Below are 19,574 nucleotides of genomic sequence, written 5' to 3'. Positions count from 1 at the left end.
GTAGACAATTTACTTAAATATATGAGTGTAAGTCATATTATTTTTACCCATATAATTGAAAACAGTTTGATCCCTACTATGTTACCTGTAATTGTGTTACATACACAGGCTACATATAACCATATGGTAACAAACAGAAAACAAACTAAAGGAAACTTAGCATAGGCTTGGAGTTTTCCTTCTGAAAGGCGAATTTTTACTCCTTCTGCAAAACCTGGTTTTATGCCACATGTGCTAAAATCATCACTTGTTTACTAGCAGTTACAGTTGGGAGATAAAAACAAAGAGCACAGGATAATAGCCATAAAAAAAGATTCCTTGTCCACCAACTGTCACCAGAGATGAGCAAAAAGATCCCTACACAAGAGCCAGTAAGGCATGTGGGACCACTTCAGATTTTTTCTCATTCCAGATATAATTTGTTCCACATGCTGTTTGCCCACTGATTCTTCTAAACCACCTCTTGGCCAGAGGGCATGTGATGACAAATCATGGAAGAAGCAGAATAATTTTGCAGCTTGTCTTGGCTGTACCGAATATGCCCTCATGCTTGGAACAAGTAAAATGCTTAGTGCCATTAACAAACAGTGGCGAGTCCAGTGAGCCTTTCTTCCCGGGCAGGGACTGAAAAGATGCACCAGTACTATGAACAACAGAGAGTTATGGAATGGGTTCAGTGCATTGACATTCTCAGTGGAGATAACAAGGTATGGCCTGCCTTTCTGAGGAGGAGATGTGCAAGTGTACTTTACTCTGGATGGATGGCAGGGGACAGGGTGATCCATAACCAGTGTCTTACGCATCTTCCTTTACTGCCTTCTTGGGAGCTGACCGTGGAGCAACAACAGTGTCTTCATATGTCTCCAGATTGCAAAACCATCCACAAGCTTCTCCAGCAAATCCTTGTCCTGCAAGCCACTGGGGTGTCACTTGCTAAAGATACACTCTGGGAAGTAGCTTGTGCAGTTGATGAGTATGGCAAGTTTTACCTGTTTCTGTGGAAATTACACAATTGTGGTGGGTATCAAAGCTTCACAGTGAGTAACATCTAAGTAACACCACCACGAAAATGCGTAAATTATAGTTCATGCTGCACAAACCCAATCTTTTATAAATAGATATGAGGAAAACTCCCTCTTTTGTAAATTGTCCTTACTCTGGAATATGCAAACCATATACCTCTGTCTCCATTGTCTCCCTTGGAGAATAGAAAAGCTATGTGCTTCCTTGGTAATAACTTCTCTGCTTCTCTGGATGCCACTGAAGGAAAAAACCCAAGATTTCACATGTCCAGGGTCTGAGCAGTGGAAGTGAAAGGCTAAGAAAACACGGTGAGAAATGTGACAGCCAGAGGCTGCATGGCTCCACTGCCCATGTATGTGTCCCTGCATGCGTGTGTATGGAAAGGGCAGTACAAACAATGGGACTGAGCTTGAACATGGACTCAACAGCAGCTGACTAAATGTGCGCGGATTTGCGTCAGTGTGTTATTTTTGCTGTCGGACACTGCTGAATTTTTTTGACCTGGAAGTCACCGATCGTCTCCCCAGCTGGGAACAGAACAGCAGTGCATGGTGTGATCTGTATAAAAATCTAAGCGACAGTGGCTGAGAGAAAAAGAGGGATTTGTTGAGGTATATTTATGTGTCTGTGTCAAAATATCAAGTCTACAAAATCACTGGATTGTTATACCAGGATGATATGTCTCTGTAGCTAAAGATGAATAGAAACAGAGATGAAAAAAATGCCTTTTGTGCCATTCAGTTCATCTTATTCATCTCCATGACAATGTATGGCCATTTTCTGCAAGTAATTTCCTGATTTTGGCTAGTTTTTTTTTATGTCCCAAGAAATAAAACTTCCCCCCTTCCCATGAAAAGTTCATTCATAGACCACGTTACCTGAACTTGTGCGGTTTTTTTTTTTTGGAAGTTCAGTAAAAATTTTAAACTCCCTCATTTCACCCCAGTGCTAATAGACACATCATTCTTCATCTTGCTAAATGTGTGAATCTTTTAAGAATCTGCACATAACCAGCCCTGTACCATTATGGTTCTTTTAATTAGTCTTTTAAGTGACAGAATTATTTTGTCCTGCTTGAATTCTATAATTTTTTGCCTGGTAATACAATACAACAGTTCCTGAAACCCCAGACACCAGCTACTCTGTGGGTTTGTTCCCCATGATAAGTCAGCATCTGTGATTGCCTCTTGGCTGGCTAAAGAGTCTAGAATATCTTAGATTTCATTGGAGTTCATCAGAATCTACTTTTAGGGAAAACTAAAATAATCCAGCTCTTCCAAGTGTCAGAATCCAGCCATTTACTGATATGAATTTTCTACTCAGTTATACATCCTTGTTCAGCTATTTGACGTGCACATTTCCCTTCCTGTCTCCAAAGCTGTGAGTACATCGGAGGTTGTCCAAAGGAGTGAATTAACTCAATGCCGTATGCCCATGACACCTGAACTTACCACAGCCTTAACTCCCAATCTTCATCTTTCAATTTATTTCCCTGGAAGGGCTTGTCAGTGCACTGAAATCCAGATGCAGTCATCCAGAACCCAGCTGTGCTGCTTCTGGGAATAATTAATTAAAAAAATATTTCTATCCTAAAACCTAGTAAAATTCATTCCTTCTTCAAAGTTGTCTCCTTATCAGGTTGCGATCGACAGTTTGGAGTTGGCATATCAGTATTTCCTTGCATGTGCCAGTATCAGAGGGAAAGTACATGCTCCTGTATCCAAATAAGAAACATTTTCCATATGTGCGCTCTCTACTCTGTCCTTCCTCATGACTATACATTGAGATATTACGCAGGAAAGGTTGCAGTGTTTTGTAGCGTATGTTTGTGCAAGTGAGAAGCATGTCTCACACCTGCTTCTTGGCTTTGGGACATTATTCCTCAGAACCTTCTTCCAGCCTGGCTGACTTGTGGTCATGCAGGGTTCGAATGGTAAGCCAGGGCAGTACAGCAAGCCTTTTCCTGCCTGGGGTGGCAAGTTATGTGAAAACCTGCAGTCACTTTCTTGATCTCATGCTGATGGGGAAGGGATGCTCTGTGAGAGGTAACAGCCAGGCTCCTTCAAAACAAGGCTGGCAAACCACTTCCAAACAAGGCTGACAGTTATTCACATGGAAAACTGTTCATGACTTATTTTCTCATCTGAAATTCAGAAAGCTGGTCTGAAATAGAGACTGCTTTCCTTTAAATAACATAAGCAGTGCTGGAGCAGGATTACATCTGTCACAGATAAAAATCCTCTATTTATGCCTTATTGTAATCCATTCACTGGTTTATGGTCCTTGTATCCTTCAGGGAGTGCTGGAAACCAACACGGTGTTTCTGAGTGCTACATTTTGCATTCAGATCTCTGGTTCTGTTGACGGATGTGTACAATCACACACAGCAGTCAGACAACTCCCTCTTGACTCTGTATCACAGGAAGAGCAAGAGGGCAAATTATTTCAGCTGAGGTCAGCATTAACTTAAGCTTAAAATAACTCTCTCCAGATCCACCTGTTTCAGACAGAAGCATAAGAATGAGTGGTGGTCTTCGGTGAGTTTCAACCACTTCTCTATTTCACATCCCTTTTGGAGCTCTGCCATCATATATATAGACAACACACATGTACTCCCTTAAGCAAAGAAGACTGCAATCAGCCTGATAAATGAAAAAAATACCCTCACTCTGCAAGTGTAAAGTAATGGGTTAGTAAACACATATTTCCCACATGTATTAGCATTGAATATGTGAACACAGTCATGTTCCTGGATGCTTTTGGGAAAATATTATAAATTTATTGAAAACAATCCATTAATAAAAGAGATTGTTGATTGCATTCATGTTAAACAAGGTTTCTGAGAAGATAACCTTTAAACAAGAGAGTTTCCAGTTTCTCTTAGTTTCAATAGCTGAGAGTATCTGCTTCCTTCTTCCCTATCTTTCTGTATCAAAATTACTTTATTCTTTCATTCCTTATAATGGACCATTCTTACTAAAGTTAAGTGGTTCCAAAGAAATGCAATGAATCACTGACCCTCTTTCCTTAATGCCTCATGATCTGAGACCTACCTGTCCTGCAGGGCAGGGATTTATTTTCTTTCACTATTTTCTACCCAACTTCAGGTTGGATGTCTCCTGGTCTCACTGTATCTTGCTGAAGATGTTGAGGTACATCTGGCAACAGAATCATGTTTTTGTCAGTCCCAGTTATCGATACTGGTGTGTACTGGCTGATGTCTCCCAAGCCCTTCTCAACTGCTTCTCAGATAAAGTCACATTGGGTTTAGGCAGAGGTTCTCAGAAGGGAACAGGAACAGGACTCTGTGCTTGAAACCATCATAATTCTTGAAATAACCCTTAGTAGTGTAAAGCTGTTCTCCTTTATATCCACTTAAACTAAGGTTTAAACTCTCAAGAAATAGGAGATTTTCCCTGAGTAACCACAAAGCTGCTTATAGCTGGAGGCCAAAGCTGAGGGGAGGTACCATCATGTTAACCTCAGGCAGCTTTGATATTTTTGTTGGCTGTGTCCTCAGAAAATAATGGTGTTAGCAGCTCTGGCTTAAAATACAGAGAGCTGTGGCTCCCTCACAGCAGGTAAACAATCTGTGCAATTGGGCACAAATGCTGATAACAAGGCCTCTTTCCAATTAGGAAGCAACAAAACAAACTGCATCAGCAAAAATTCCTGTGAGGATATTCCTTAAGGGTTCTTTGTGCTTTTTAAAAAACACAAACATTTTTACCATGCAATACCCCCAAGTTCATCATCTGCTAGCAGGAATACTTACGCACAACTTCTTTGTAAAAATGCACAGAAAATATTGCCCGGTGCTGCTGCAGCTAAACCTTGGGGTCAGAGCCAGAGGGACACATTTACACAGGAGAGGCACAAGACGCACATGCACAGACACAGAATTGCAGCCCCTCTGTGCAAAGGGAGTTTGCTAGGGTAAGCTAAAACATCTGCGTAGATGTGTTAATTTTCAGAAAGCTGCTTGAATGGAATGTACTTGAAAAACAGATGTGTTTCGAGAGCAGCCACAACAAGTATCAGATGTGGGTGACATAGGTCTGAGACTGCATCATCAGAAACATCCCATCCTTGGTCCCCTTCTGCCTGAATATGGAGGACTGGTTTCTAATGCTGCAGAAAGACAGGAGTTTTCCTAGAGATATGCAGAACACAAATTTTGCAGATTGTTTTTCATCAGTTCCCCAGCATGGACAATTACATTGTTTGACTGTCTCAGCAATTTATTACATTGTCAGAGCTGCTTGGCCCACAGGTGAGCCTCTCTGATGACGGTGTATCCTGTGGGTCTGTGATCTTCATCTTCCCTAAGGCCCAATTCACTGTCATCGGCAGCATGTCTATTCAGTGCACATACAAAACAGCTGGATTTCAACCTTGGACTGGAGTGGTAAGGATGGAATGAAGGGAACCAAGGAGGACCTAAGACCGTGCATTACTGGACTCATGATAAAACAGTCATTGACTGTACTTGATGTTTATTCCTGATCTCTGGAAAGTCATCTGTGAATGACATTGATGACTCTTGGATGAATTACTGAAGAACAGTTTCTTGAGGTAAGACAGGGTTCAGAGGATAAAACACATCATAAAACAAAGGCAAAAAAAGAAACCAAAGAGACAAGTTTGTAAGAGGACACATTACTTGATGTCAACATTGGTAACACTGGAAAATACGCTTTTTTTTTACAATGTGTAAGCATGGCCACTTTTTCATTGCCTGAAGAAGTGTTACCACTGCTCACCTGGATGCAAAGGGCACTTACAGAAGCAGCACAGCTCCTTCTGGGGCCAGAGGCACCTGGAGAGGTTAGAGTGGGAGCAGGAGAGGGGCCTTAGCACAGCAACCTGACAAAATGACCTCCCACACCCTCAGTACAATCGACCCAGAGACTTCCAGGCCAGAGATTTAGTGGTGGGCTAGGAAGAAGCAGTTTTATTAGCAGAGAGTAGCAGCACTGCCTCTGGGAGACTGGAATTCAGTGGCAGGGAACAGAGCTTGCCAAAAGTAGTTTTTAACAGCCAGTTTGGCTGTCATCTTGACAGCCATTTCTATCAAACTGGGTTGAATCATCTCCAGCACAGCTCTGTCTAGGCAAGAGACATAAGATTTATAACAACCTCTTGGAACTGTTTTGTAAGTGCTTTGTAAATGGCTCCTTTGATTTGCACATAACCTTCTTCAGTGGAGATACTTAGCATCATTCAAGTGATGTAGCTGTCTGTGAATTGAGTAAATATGAGCTAATCTCCTGGTGGTGAAGGCCTTTACTGCAGTTCACAGTAGGAATGATCCCTTCAATTACTGTAGCGATTCATGATTATGTTGAAAGTTGATAGCTTAGCACGCCTGTATCTATGCCAAAAGCCTGCATGAGATGTCTGGACAATAGCCCAGGTGGGGAAGAAAAACTATGGTTGGTCTGACTAAGAGATCCAGCCAAGTCCCCAGGATTAGTTGCAACCCAGATGTCACTGTAAGGTAGTTCAGGGTGAATACTTGTGTTTAGATATGGGTATGAGGCCTAGACACCTCTGCGATGTTCAAATGACTGCCTCACAATATTAGAGAAGGCTGGATTGAGTGGGAATCGTTCTGTACCAGCAAGATCTGCCCTCGTGCAAACAGTGTGGCCATGTTTTCTTCACAGAGTAATTAGCAGGCCCATAACCTTTAATAGTGAAGCAGCAAGCAGAAAGAGAGAAAGCCTGTTTGCAAGTGCAGAGCCCTTAAATCTTTCAGGGATGGGGTTAAAGTTCCTTTTAAATATGGGGTTTGTCACCAAGATCACCTGAGAAGCTTGGGTTTTCCCATATATGGACAGGGTATCAGATGGGTAAATAGTTGCAATTTATTTCAAGACTGGTATTTACAGGCTTCAATGCTAACATAGAGGGCGTCAAAGGTGTTCCACAACCAGTAAGAATTACTTTAATGGTCCCTCTCCTGAGGAATTCTTAAATCTAATTAAAAGGTAATAATGCAAAAACAGAAAAAGAAATAAATGCATTAAGTGGTGGAAGGCTGAGAAGAAGTGTTTTGTTAAAGAGAAGATGAAAGGCAATCAGATATGTATCTGAGATTTGACTGCTGAAAACCCTACTAGTCTTTGCAGGTTTTATGAAAGTATAAAGTGAAATACTAGACATATTTCTAACAGCACAAACAAAGTCAAGGGCAAAGTTAAGAAAAGCACCCTTGTGTTTTTGATCTTCACCAAAGAGGCAGGGAACAAGAGCAGTCCCTGGATGGAAGGATCCAGGACAACAAAAGCACATAGAAGGACAGGGAAACAAAAGGGTGCACATCCAGAGCCTACAGCAAGAAGCGTTAGCCTACTGCAAGAAAAGAAAGAATCGAAATCTGTAAAAGGCTTTATTGAATAGGACGAAACAGATGCACCATCAGGAGTTAATAATAAAGATCGTTGCAAACACATTTCATACTGTTGAGGATCTCTGCAATTTCCTTTGATTAAAAAAAAGAGCTCTTTGCTGGAGCAGTCCAGAATATTTCTGTTGAAAAATATTCAGTCATAAAAATATTGTTTCAATGAAAGTATTTAGATTTGTGTGTGTGTGCATATGCACGCCTGTGCAAATTTGGACTGACATGGGTGAAATTCTCCAGGAAACAAATAATAGTTTTTGAACGGATCTACTTTTCAACACTAGTGCTAATTTTACAGACTTTTATTGCTTTTCAAAGACTCTTCTTGTACAAGCAGATTAGTCGTAACAGTTCTGCACTTTTAAAGAGGTGTTCTTGTGTGCTATGAGGATTGTTTATATCCTATTGAAGATTTTTGTCATTTTTTTAAATTGAGAATACTAGAAGAAAAGTATACAGGAGTTAAAAACTGACTGTTTCGACTTTCACACAGGTCTTTGTGCCTGAAAGTTGCCAAAGATACGATTGTTATGAAAGAAAAGAGGAAGCACCTCATCTGTTGCCCTTGGAAATTTCCACTGATCCATACGTAGCTATTTCTAATTGCACACGCTGCAGTCATGCAATGGAAATGTGAGTTCTCTCTTTTTCACCATAATAACGGCAAGTGAATGACATGACTGAAAAATATGAGTGAGAGTCTTGGTATTACCATGATAGCACAAGGACATGGGTAAGACAGGGTGTTTATTTAGAGCTGCCTACACAAATAAGTGCCCCTGGGTTGCGCTCATGTCCTCCCCTGAGCTTTTTTCTGAGAGCCACCCTTCTGTAGCAAAGGGGCATTTAGGAGTGGTAGAAGCTGGGTGCCTCACTACTCTCTGTAACACTGAGACTTTCCCCCACAGGCTGGCTTTTATTAGACTAAATGGCATGCCTGGAAAAGATTAGACAAGGTTTCTGGCACATAGCACCTTTGCTAGGTCTGAAACACAGCAGCTGACTTCAGAGCTAAGAGCAAACCAAAACCAGTTGCTCAGAACTTGGTTCGTCTGTGTACATTGCTCCCTTACCATAACATTGCTTTCAGCCACTTCCTCTAGCTGAAGTCAGCTGGCATGATACCGAAGCCTGAAATATTTGCCTGAAAGAGTCTGTTCAAGTGTGGCACTTGGGAGAGAATAGGAACAATAAACAGGCCAAATTCAATGCAAACTTAATTGGTACCAATAGTGATCTCAGCTATAGGCACAGCACTGGGAAGGAGCAAGTAAAAAACTCAGTGTATAACTACTTAGAAACTAAGTGTATAAGTGCTTTGTCATGTATTATACATCATTCACTCTATTTATATATATTTTGAAGGGGACATCCCTGCAGCAAGTAAAATGATGCTGGAGTGTCTGATACTGTGGGGATGCTTCCCTCAATTAACAACAGGGCCAGGATGGCTCAGCAGTCCACCACTCTGCCTCTCTAAAAGCAAAGCCCAAACTCTCTCAGCATCCTCAAGCCTTCCTCTTTCCTAATGGGTTCCTGGCCCTTCAGCTTTCCCCACACTTCCCCAATTAAAATGTTCCAGCCCTGGACATGGGAAGCCGTGCACAGCTGCGTGCCTGGCTTTCCAGCCCGCCACTGTGACAAGTGGAGCTGCTGGCCAAAACCTTGGAAAAAGATTTTTAATTTAGATTTTTGGACAAGTTGTGGCCTATTTTAAGCCTTTAAAAACACTCTGGATCTCATGAGGAACTCCATTGCCTTGAACTGAACCAGCAGCAGCAGCACAACCCAGCTTCTCAGCAGCAGCTCCTAATAAAAGCAGGGGTAGAGAAGATGGGGTCCTGCCTGTTGTTTTACTGTTTGTACAGAGGATAAGGTAACTTCAAGTTTTGTTCCAGGGTCTCAGCAGAGACAGATGCTCTGCTGTTTTGTCAGTTTAATGGGAATTTAATGTATCTTTTTCTTCCCTTCAGATATGTTAACAGATATGGAGATCTGCAGCTTTATGACTGGATCCCTGAAAAAATGTGCAAAGATAAGGGTACAAAGAGCTTTCCCTTGTCCTCTCCAGAACATGTCACAGGCTGTCCCAACTCCCAGGGTGTCCATGTTACCTACCCCGCTGCCCTATGGGACCTGATGGCCAGGCCAGGGAGTGACTGCCCAGGCCTGGCTGCCCACACATACCAGCTGAGTCCTGGCAAAGGAGTAGGTTCCCTTCTCCAGAGGTCTGTGAGCAGCCCTGTTATCAGGCATCACAACATTGTTATCAACCCTCTTCTAGCAGTCCCTGGCATTTTGCACTAAGTAAGGTCCCCCCTGCGTCTGGCAGGGTAAGAGGAGGCAGTGGGCAGGGAAAGAAACCACATGGGCCTGGCAGTTACCTGTAGGTCAGGATGAGTATTTCCCAGTCAGGAATATATTTAGCTCTTCACAGGAGGAAAAGCACTTTGCCTTGACTTTTGCACAGCAGAGACATTCAAACATTAACTTCTCTCTGTTGCCAGTGAGTGGGGTCAGAGTTTAGATCAGAGACCTCAGGAAAATAGTCTGAACATGAACTCTGCTCCTCTTCTTTCCAGCGCTAGCTTTTGGGCTGAAACTTGCCTCAGCTCAAACTACAGTTCTTGGTACTTAGTTGCTCTGTGCCTTAGTTGTCTACAAATGGAAATCCTAAGATGATGGCAGTGTTGAAGGTCTGAGGCAGGTATAAAGCATCACTCCTTTGCTCTGGATGGCACTACTTATTGAGCTTATTTATGCAGCAAATATGCTGGTTTGTTTAGCCATCTGCAGTTGGGCTGAGGTCTTTGGAACAGGTTAAAATGCATACAGCATTTTTCATTTTCAATTACTATTCCTCTCTTTTGCTGTTAAAAGGGCGGCATAGATCCATAGTTCAAATATGAAGGCACCTGCTGACTAACACGTACCACTAGCCTGCAGACTGGGCTGTTCTCTGCCTTCAGGAGTGGCTGTGGAGGCTGAAGCATTGCTATACTCAGTGACTTGCTCTTCTCTGTGTGCAATGACTGAATGAAGATCATGAATGAATTTGCAGCAGTAGTTTTATAAATTCCTCCTCAAACCTAACGCTTACTAAGATTGTGTTCTTCTCAGCTGGACTTTCTTGCAGTTGTGTCTTGATGTTCGTGCATTATGTCACCCATCACTGCAGGGAAAATGACAACAGCCAATTTATGTATGTTGGAGTGAGACAGACTAGTTATAAGGTGTCCACTGTGATTCAGCATTTACTGAACTGTTAACACATTTCTTTTCAGCTGACAGTGCTCACTGTAACTGGAAGTCCAATTGGAGTAAGATACTGGGACAAATCTGCTGTCCTGTAAAATTTGATTTTGAAATCAATGTGCAGCACAATCAGCTCCACTGATGTTCTGATTTCTTTTTTCATCAATGTTTGTCTTTTAAATAGTGTGCTGTTTTATGTGCAGTCAAAATTCATACAGAAAAAAAAAGCTAGGGAATGTGAGTCAGATAATACAGCTGCACAGCAGCCTGGAAAGCTCTGAAGATTTAGGCAAGTAAAGCAGACATCCTATGATCCTCTGACCTAACAGCTCTCTCAGTAATGAAGAAATGTGTCATGAAAGCTTTTGAAAGGAGTCAAGAATTGTGTGCTGCAGACAGCCTTGGTTAGGATCAGATTTTAACATGAATTTTCACCAGGCTGTAGCACAACCGGATGATGCAGGGTAAGATTTCTGTTCAGTGACAGCCACTTGCCCACTCCGTCCCCGTGGGGTGGCCTGTGGCCTCTCTCCTGTGGAGCTGCTTCTGGTCTGTTTTGGGATTTGGTTAGAAGACTGAAAATGCTGAGGCCCCAGAGTGGACATTTGGGAAAGAGACAGAGAGTGATTGAAATGGACCAAAAACTAGAAGCTGATGGTCCAGGAGAAGGAAGCAGACAGAGTTGCAGGTTTGGAAGGCAGAGATAAACTCTTCAAGGGATATACAACACAAACTGATAGCTAGCAATAAATGCAGGACCCCAAACAATATGGTGACTTTCAGCCAATATTTTTCAATGAAAATAAATAGGGAAACCTTCCACAAGGACAGCTACAACCAGGGAGGAAGTCATTTCACAAACAAACATGAACAGAGATCAGCTATTCAGGCTATCGAAAGTGAGAAGCATGGTCCCTTTCAACCTTGAGATAACCTTGGGGTAAGGTCCAGACTGGGAGGGAAACTGTGGAAGTCAATGTGACTTGGCACTAGCCATCGCCAAGGGAATGTGATATGTCAGACTCATTCCTAAAAATCCTGTCTCTGTCTGTCTCAATTATCAAGGACTGAAGTGCAGGCAGTTTTTGTGCAGATTGCACAGGATGGGGCATAGGCACACAGTGGCTTCCCAAACCTGTTCTTTGGTCTTGCCAAGGTCCATCCCCTCAAGTAAGGACCGCATGTCCCTTCTTTCCTCCAAGGCATAAATCTCTTCAGAAAAAGAGGGGAAATAGATCAAGGTTTAGCTGGTCTTAATCTGTTCCCTTCTACCTCCACCTTATGATCCAGGTCTCAGGAAGGGCTGTGGCCCCAGTCTCCATCATACAGCCACAGACAGGTTATGTGGCAGACAGTGCAGATACTGCACAGACACTGGTCAGTGGCAGTGGTGGGGTTAACTCCTACAGCACCCCAGAATATCTATGTTTAGTCTTCAATTAAACATTCGTTTACCTTTTGACCTTCATTCAATGCATGGGCTGGGTGACAAAGGATTGATACAAAAGTTTACCAGCACAAAACTGTAAATAAAGCCTCTCTGAAACAGCAGTTACTTGCTTCTTGAGTGCAAGTTAGCTGCCGGTTTGCATACAAAAGGGACAGACCACTAGTATAAGGATATTAAGTTCTAAACTCAAAAGAAGATTTACTGCAGAGTTATAGTACTGATCAGCTTTGCCACTTTGCATTCATCAGTTTAAAAATCAAAGGAAAGACTGCTTGCTTCTTTCTGGTTTCTGAGAAACACAGTTTAAGAAATAAAAGTATAAAAATATATTGCATTTGCAAAACAAACCATAGTAAATAATATCTATTCATATTCTATGTAAATTCATGCCCTAGATACACAAACAGTAGTTTGGAAGCTTGTTGGTAGGAGCTGCAATAGAAAATATAAAGGCTATTGGCAGAAAAAGTACTTCCATTATTCATTTGTCACTGGTATGCAGGACTGTGATGCTATTCAAGGTAATGTACTGTCTCAAAATAAATCTTTTATCGCTACTCACTGCAGCAGCTGGAGCTGGTGATGTATACAAGCACATACAGGTACAAGGCCAAAAGACAGCTGTCTCTTGCTGGAACTGCTCTACTGCAGCACAGTTTTATTTAAATATTACGCAGTGTCCATTTGGAGGGTTTTATCAAGTTAGTGGTCAGACCTATCTGCTGATGTGCATGCTGCTGGTGTGTACAGTGCTTTATGTGCACAACATCTAATAAGGTACTTTTACAGTAAATACCAGAATCTGTGGGAGTCTGCACAGAAAAGCAATAATGGTGAGTGACCGACAGCATTGGAAAAGGTGAAGGAATTTTGTGGTACCCTGTGATCTGGACCACAAGAGTTATAACAAGACCCAGAACAGAGAAGCAGCAAGATTTTAAAAAAAAAAAAAAAATCATTCTTCAGTAGACTGGATTGAAGCCAAGGTAAATGAAAACTCCTTTCATCCCTGAAGAGCTGAAAGAGTTCAAGGTGTTAATAATCTTGATCTCAAGTAAAGTCAGTAAAATCAAATCAGGTTTTTCATCAATTTAAATGCTGGAATAGACTTGAAAATTGACAAAAAGAGCAAAACTTTTCTGCTGAAGTTTTGCTTAACAGGAACACAAGAAATACATATGCACAATCACATTTAACTACAACTCCATACAGCAAAAAGAAGAATGGCAATCTTTTCTATGCTCAAGAGAGCACTTAAGTTTGAATCTTAGCATTCAGAGTACTTTCTTCTGTCTGACGCCTTGTGGAGAGGAATTGATGTGTGGAATATGAAGAATAGCAAGGGAGATTATTTTATGGTGTAGAAACTTAAGGAAATAGGAGGAACAAGGCAGAGAAAGATGGTTCCTGCAGAGATTGATTCACTTTTTTTCTAATTAAGTGGTGCTAAAGGTCTTTGTACCAGGCTAAAATACTAAAATGGGAAGTACTAAATACTTTCTAAAAATGTTAGTGGTTATTTCATGCAATGATGGAAAGTGAACAGAGCATTTCTTGTACGCCTTGGGTCCAGTTCATAACACTGCACAGACTTTCAAATGCAGTTGTATTATTCCGCTGTCTCCTCCTCCAAACACAGAGTAAGTGAATAAAAAGTAGCAAAGAGAATAAAGGAGCACTTTGGGAGAAAAAAAAAAAAATAGCAGGTTTTGAGGAGGGAAAGGGCAATGTTTGTGGGACATGAGGCACATAGGAGGAGCTCCTGCTCCCGTAGTCTTGGGACAGGAGAACCCTCCAAAGAAGCAGAATTTGGGTCCAGTAGATTCACTTAGCAGCTGGTAGTGGCAGAAGATGGGGCTGTGCTTTGAGGAGGCATATCAGGGCATATCAGCAGGCATGGGTGCTCCAGTAAAATGCAGGGCACTGTGCAAACAGCAGTAAGGCAGGGAATCATAGAATGTCCTGAGTTGGAAGGGACCCACAACGGTCATCAAGTCCACTTCCCACCCCTGTATCAGACAGCCCCAAAGTTCACACCCTGTGTTTGAGGGCATTGTCCAGTCTCTTCTTGAACACTGTCAGGCTTGGAGCTGTGACACCTCCCTGGGGAGCCTGTTCCAGTGCTCCACTGCCCTCTGGGTGAAGAACCTTTTCCTAATGTCTGATCTAAACCTCTGCTGGCACATCTTCCTGCCATTCCCTCCGCTTCTGTCATTGATCACTGTGTTGCCCAGAACTGCACACAGTGCTCCCGGTGAGGCCGCACCAGAGCAGAGCAGAGCGGGACAATCACCTCCCTCACCTGGCTGCCCTAGAGGAAAACCAGGCCCTATGGGGACTCTCCAGGGGCTTTCACCTGCTTCCTTGCTGCCCTTTGCAGTGGTGCCAGGCATTGCTGCTGCTGGGCCACTGCTCTGCCTGTCCCTTGCCCATGCTGCCAGCTCGCACAGGTGCCTGCATACACCACAGAGAGGTTGCAGCCCCTCAGGTGCTCTGCATGTGCCCTTGAGGGGCTCCAGGATGGTGACCAGAGACAGGGGTAGAGGCCAAGACCACCATCTGCAAAATCAAATTCTTTCTGCAAGCCCGGCAGCTTGCAGGCCAGCCTCACTGCTGCCTCCCCTCCACCACCAGCAGCCACACCAGAGGCTGTTCTCATATGGATGGGCTGAAAGAAATCTCTTTAACAGCACCCCTCCTCTCACGCTTCTCCCTGTCCAGGTGCAGTTTTATACAGGAGGGACAGAAAATGGCATTTAGATACACAGATGGGGTGTCTGGGGGCTAGGATATGCAGTGTAGCATGCTTAAGATAATTGCTATGTGGTTCTTGGAAACTCATTCCTCCAGGGTTTGATTAACAAGAAACTCCTTCTCAAAAAGCTGATGAGGGAAGTTGACAGGGATAGTGCAGCTTTAATCCATACAGAGAAAATTCTGCCTTTTAAGTTAATTTCACAGTTCCCATCATTTGCTGCAAAGACAGCAACAACAGTTAGAATCCATTTAGTAACAGTAAACACCTTGTTTTTCTTGCGCAATACTTCCTTCAATATATAGATGTTTGTCCTTCAAAATCCTTTGAACACTATCCCGGTCTCCATGTAGTTTGAAATCACTGTATTTATTGATCTTATACCACTGTTCACCACAGTATGTGAACACCACAATTCGATACCCCAAAGAAGAACCAGTGTTGTGGGGAAAATTTTTGGTCTGTTTTCCAATGAGTGAAACAAGATTGCCCACTTTGGCTGGAGAGGTATCATTCCTGCCTGTTGTGCTGCCTGAATGAGCTAAACATATCTGCTTTTTGTGCAGTGTGGCCATTTCTTCTGAGGGTGCAACCAAGTTGTCTTGCTCAGCCTCTGGGAGCCATGCACAAGATGGCCCCCAGAATGTTTAAGAGCTGTCTGAAAACTGCACTGCTGACAAAAAGACAACACCAAAAATAACAACACTTTTAGAGCTATTTTCCACACAAGCAGTACTATATAAATTGCATCACAAGTGATATGAGTCGTGCTAGTCCTGTGAAGTGCATCTAGGCTTAGCATGCAGTTTATACCAGGAAAGTTTCTTCCACCTTCTAGTGGTGACTGGGCCATGAGAAAAAGCTAAGGCAGCTGCTTCAGTTTTGACCATCACTGCCGAGTCTTTTAACACAGGCAGTAGAAACACTGTCTGTGCGGTGGGATGGATAACATTTTTCAGTGATTTAGATCTCAGACACTCTCAGGAGGAGTCAGGTGAGACTTGGAATAATTGTTCAGAGGAAAACTCCTGCATTTCAGCATTAATATTCTGTAATTTGATGTTAAATTCCTGGGGGGCAATATATTCCCAACAAGATGTACAATATAGTTAGGAGCTTAACTTTCACTGGTCTAGTACTGGTGGTTTGTTGTAGATGTGGGATTAGCTGAAAGGATCTTTACTGAAAACCAGAAGCAAACAACCAAATTTACATGCAAGTCCATAAGTCTCTTAAACCAGACAGTGCAGTAACCAGGGGTCCTGCACTGAGGTTTTAAAGTGTTTGCCAGCAACTGTACAAACAAATAAACAAAATTACTCATCAGGGAGATCCACTGGGCTTCCTCAAAGCTTACTCCTCATGTCATGGGTCATCTCAGCAGTGGGAGCTTCCCTGGAATAAGAGCCAGCTTGAGCACTTGCCTTCATGCCTCATGGTAACCAGAGCAGCTAACAAACTCATGTAGGGCCTTTCAGCTAAACAATCCTTCTTTTTTTCCTGGCCTAGGGAAGAGTGCTGGCATAGAGGTGGAACTGGTCTCTTCTGCTTAGGGGAGAGAGGATGCAGCTGTGGGTTCAGATGTCAGCTAAGACACCAGGCAAACCTGGTGGGACTCTACTTTTGAGACTGTCTCTCTCTTCCTGCTGTGTATCCTGGATGATTACTCAGTTTCCGCCTTCCCCGCCCCGCCCCCCCACCCCCCCCCGGACTGTCCTTCTTCTTTCTCTCCCCGCTTCCCCCTTACCTCATTGCTTGCCTCCTCTCCTGCCTTGTCTGCATGGGGAAGTTTTGACAAAATGAGCTTTATTTTACACATGAGGTGGCTGTGGGTCACTGACACTCAAGGCCTGTTTTGGCTGAACACCACCACCCTCCATGACAGCATGAGCCCACACACACCTTCTGGCTAGCAGGACAAAGCCAAAAAGGGCACAGTTTTGCTCCTACCCCACAGCATGTCACAGTATCTGGTCTGGCTTTGGCTGTGAGCTACAGGATCCATTCCTGCTCTTTTGCTGCCTTGGCTTCAAACCAGCATCCCTTGTTTGCCCTTTTACCATCCAAGTAGAGCAAATGCAAACCAGCATTTCTGTGATGTGATTGTAAGAAGGACTTCAATGCAGTGTGAATATCTTCAATGAGGAGAGAAAATGTGGGAGAGTATGGGCTTTCATATGACATCACACTAATTAAGGGATAAATGGATGCAGAGAAAAATGGTATTGTGGGAAGCTGAGCATATGCAAGTCCCTGTGCTCATCAGCAGCTTTCTATAATACATCATTCCTGTGCTACATGCTCAGGAGGTGTTACATGGGGGAATCAAGTTGTTTGACTGGATGGTACTGGTGGCCATTAATATGACAAAACTGTTGTGGGTGGAAAGAGTTTGTGCTCTGCAGTGCAGGGAAAGTAAGCTGCCTGTGTGAAGCAGGGAGACCACAGACAGAGAGAAACCTGCATATGGTCCCCATGTCAGGACTGAAGTGTTGGCACCTGTGTAAGGCTGGATGTGTGCCAGCTGTGTTTCACCTTAATTGCTGAAAGATTATTTCACCATAAGGACTCATAGATTGAATTTGTCATTCCCTCAAAATACTAAGCTTCACCTTCCCCATCTCCATGTTGTCTCAGAATGCATCTTTGAGGTGCATTCACACAGCACAATACTGCCCTTGCAGCCAGTTGCTTTACTAAAACTAATATAGTTCATTCATGTGGCTAGATTTTTCCCAGGGCTTAAGCCTGTTTGATCAAAACTACCTCTGCCTGATGCACCCCCATGACATGCCTGTACATAAAGAAAGCCTGTGAGCAAGCAAATTTCCACCTCTCCACAGACTTCATTTCTGAGGCATTTTTGGCCTTTGTTTTACAAATCTGAGTCCTTGTTTATCACTTTGATGACTATTTAATCAGAGATAGTTTAGCCTAAAATCAGAAATCTGAAAATGGCTCCAGATGCAGCTCACAATTGATTGTAATCCATCTGTTTAAATCTTCTTCATGGTAAGAAATTATTTTGCACTGTTTATGATATTATAAAATCTTAAATAAGAAAATGCAGATGTTAGTTTAAAATGAGAAGAGAAAGTTTAATGAACAGCTGCTAATCCAATCAATCCCCTTATTAGTTTGGCATTCAGGTTAGATGTACACATCAATAACTTGATGAGTAATACCTTATAAAGACATTTGGGATCTAGGAAATTCAGAATTCAGATTGAATGAAAAAGAAAAAAGATAACATCAAATAACTCAACAGAAAATATGTGGAAACTCCTAGCTCTTTCACAGAAAAAGTAGGTGAAAAATTCCAGAAATACTGAAATACCTTGTGCTGTTTCGAACAAGAAGTGCAGCTGGTTCTGCCCCAAATGAAAATTCTTTGTAGTAAAATGCAGAGCAGCAGCATCAACTAATACTTTATTTCTAGCCATTCATACTGTGCTGAGAAAGATGTTATTGCTAAATAGTTTCAGATTTTCTCATATACGAGTCTTTCGTAATTGCATACATCTATTATTTTTGGCAAATACTTTTTTTTTAAACAGGTGAATAAAAGCCTGTCCTTTTGTTCATATTCTGTACTCATGGTGCATATATGTTAATGGATTTTGCACTCACCTAGGTGAGTTTTCAGAGCAGCTTGTGAGGCTGATGAGCAGTGCTGTTTCTCTGTCCTTAAGAGTAAGAAAGGAGTTAAAAAATCACAGTACATTAATTGCCTATGGACTTCAGAAGTGGTATTGTTGCTGATGTAAGGGAAATGTTGTGCACACAACCTATCTCTTATATTTGGAACTGATAACCCTGAAAAAAAAAACAAAAACAAAAACCAAAAACCACAGGCATACATACATGCACGCACACACACACACAAATCCCTGCTGCTGCAAATTCAGACAAAAACTGCTTCTGTGTGCAGTTTCACTTCTCAGTGCATCTGGAAGAATGAGGCCTAAACATCACTGGGGGCTGTGAGTCACTGAAACCTGTCCCCCAGGGACTATAATTACCCAGCCCCAACTGTTCAGCAAAGGGTACTAAAAGCAAAGGCTTCTGAATAATGCCATCTTCCTAATTACCTAGGGCTTTCTATCTTTAAGAAACTGACTGATCAATTCTCAGAAACTCTAAAGCTAAAGTTCATGCCATGCTAAGGAAACAGCTTGCTGAATCTGATCGTGTTTGCTTTCCTCAAATATCTGCAGTGGTGAAAGCTGTTTCTCATCCTAGTGGATCTGCCAGAGAAGAGCAAAGCCCCAGCTGGAGGGTGCTATATATACATAAGCATCCAAACATCAGATGTTCTTTCAGAATGTATCTATAAAGAACCTCAGCCTCTTGTGTCTGCAAACTTAGATGAAAATCTCATGACAGTAAGCTTTTATTTGGAATTTCGGAAATGTTTGTTTCTTTACAGGCCAGAAGTTCCTTATGAACCACTTTGACTGCTTTGCAGAAATCTGTCCCCTGGTTGAATCCTGCAGTACACCTGATCTTCAGGAGCTCCTGCAGTGTCGTATCCACACATCTCATTAGGCTGTAGCTGGAAATGGGTTCCTTCACCAGGAATATGTGGCCTGTTATTTCTAAAGTCTGTCAGCTTTTCCTTATCGCTATAAAAAGAAAGGATAGAAGGCCCTGAAATACTTTCTCTGTACCAGTGGTTTCTT

The sequence above is a fragment of the Patagioenas fasciata genome, chromosome 3, assembly GCF_037038585.1.
Source record: "Patagioenas fasciata isolate bPatFas1 chromosome 3, bPatFas1.hap1, whole genome shotgun sequence".
NCBI classification, from domain to species: Eukaryota; Metazoa; Chordata; class Aves; order Columbiformes; family Columbidae; genus Patagioenas; species Patagioenas fasciata.
The sequence above is the reverse complement of the archived record's forward strand: the minus strand, read 5'-3'. Positions refer to the sequence as shown.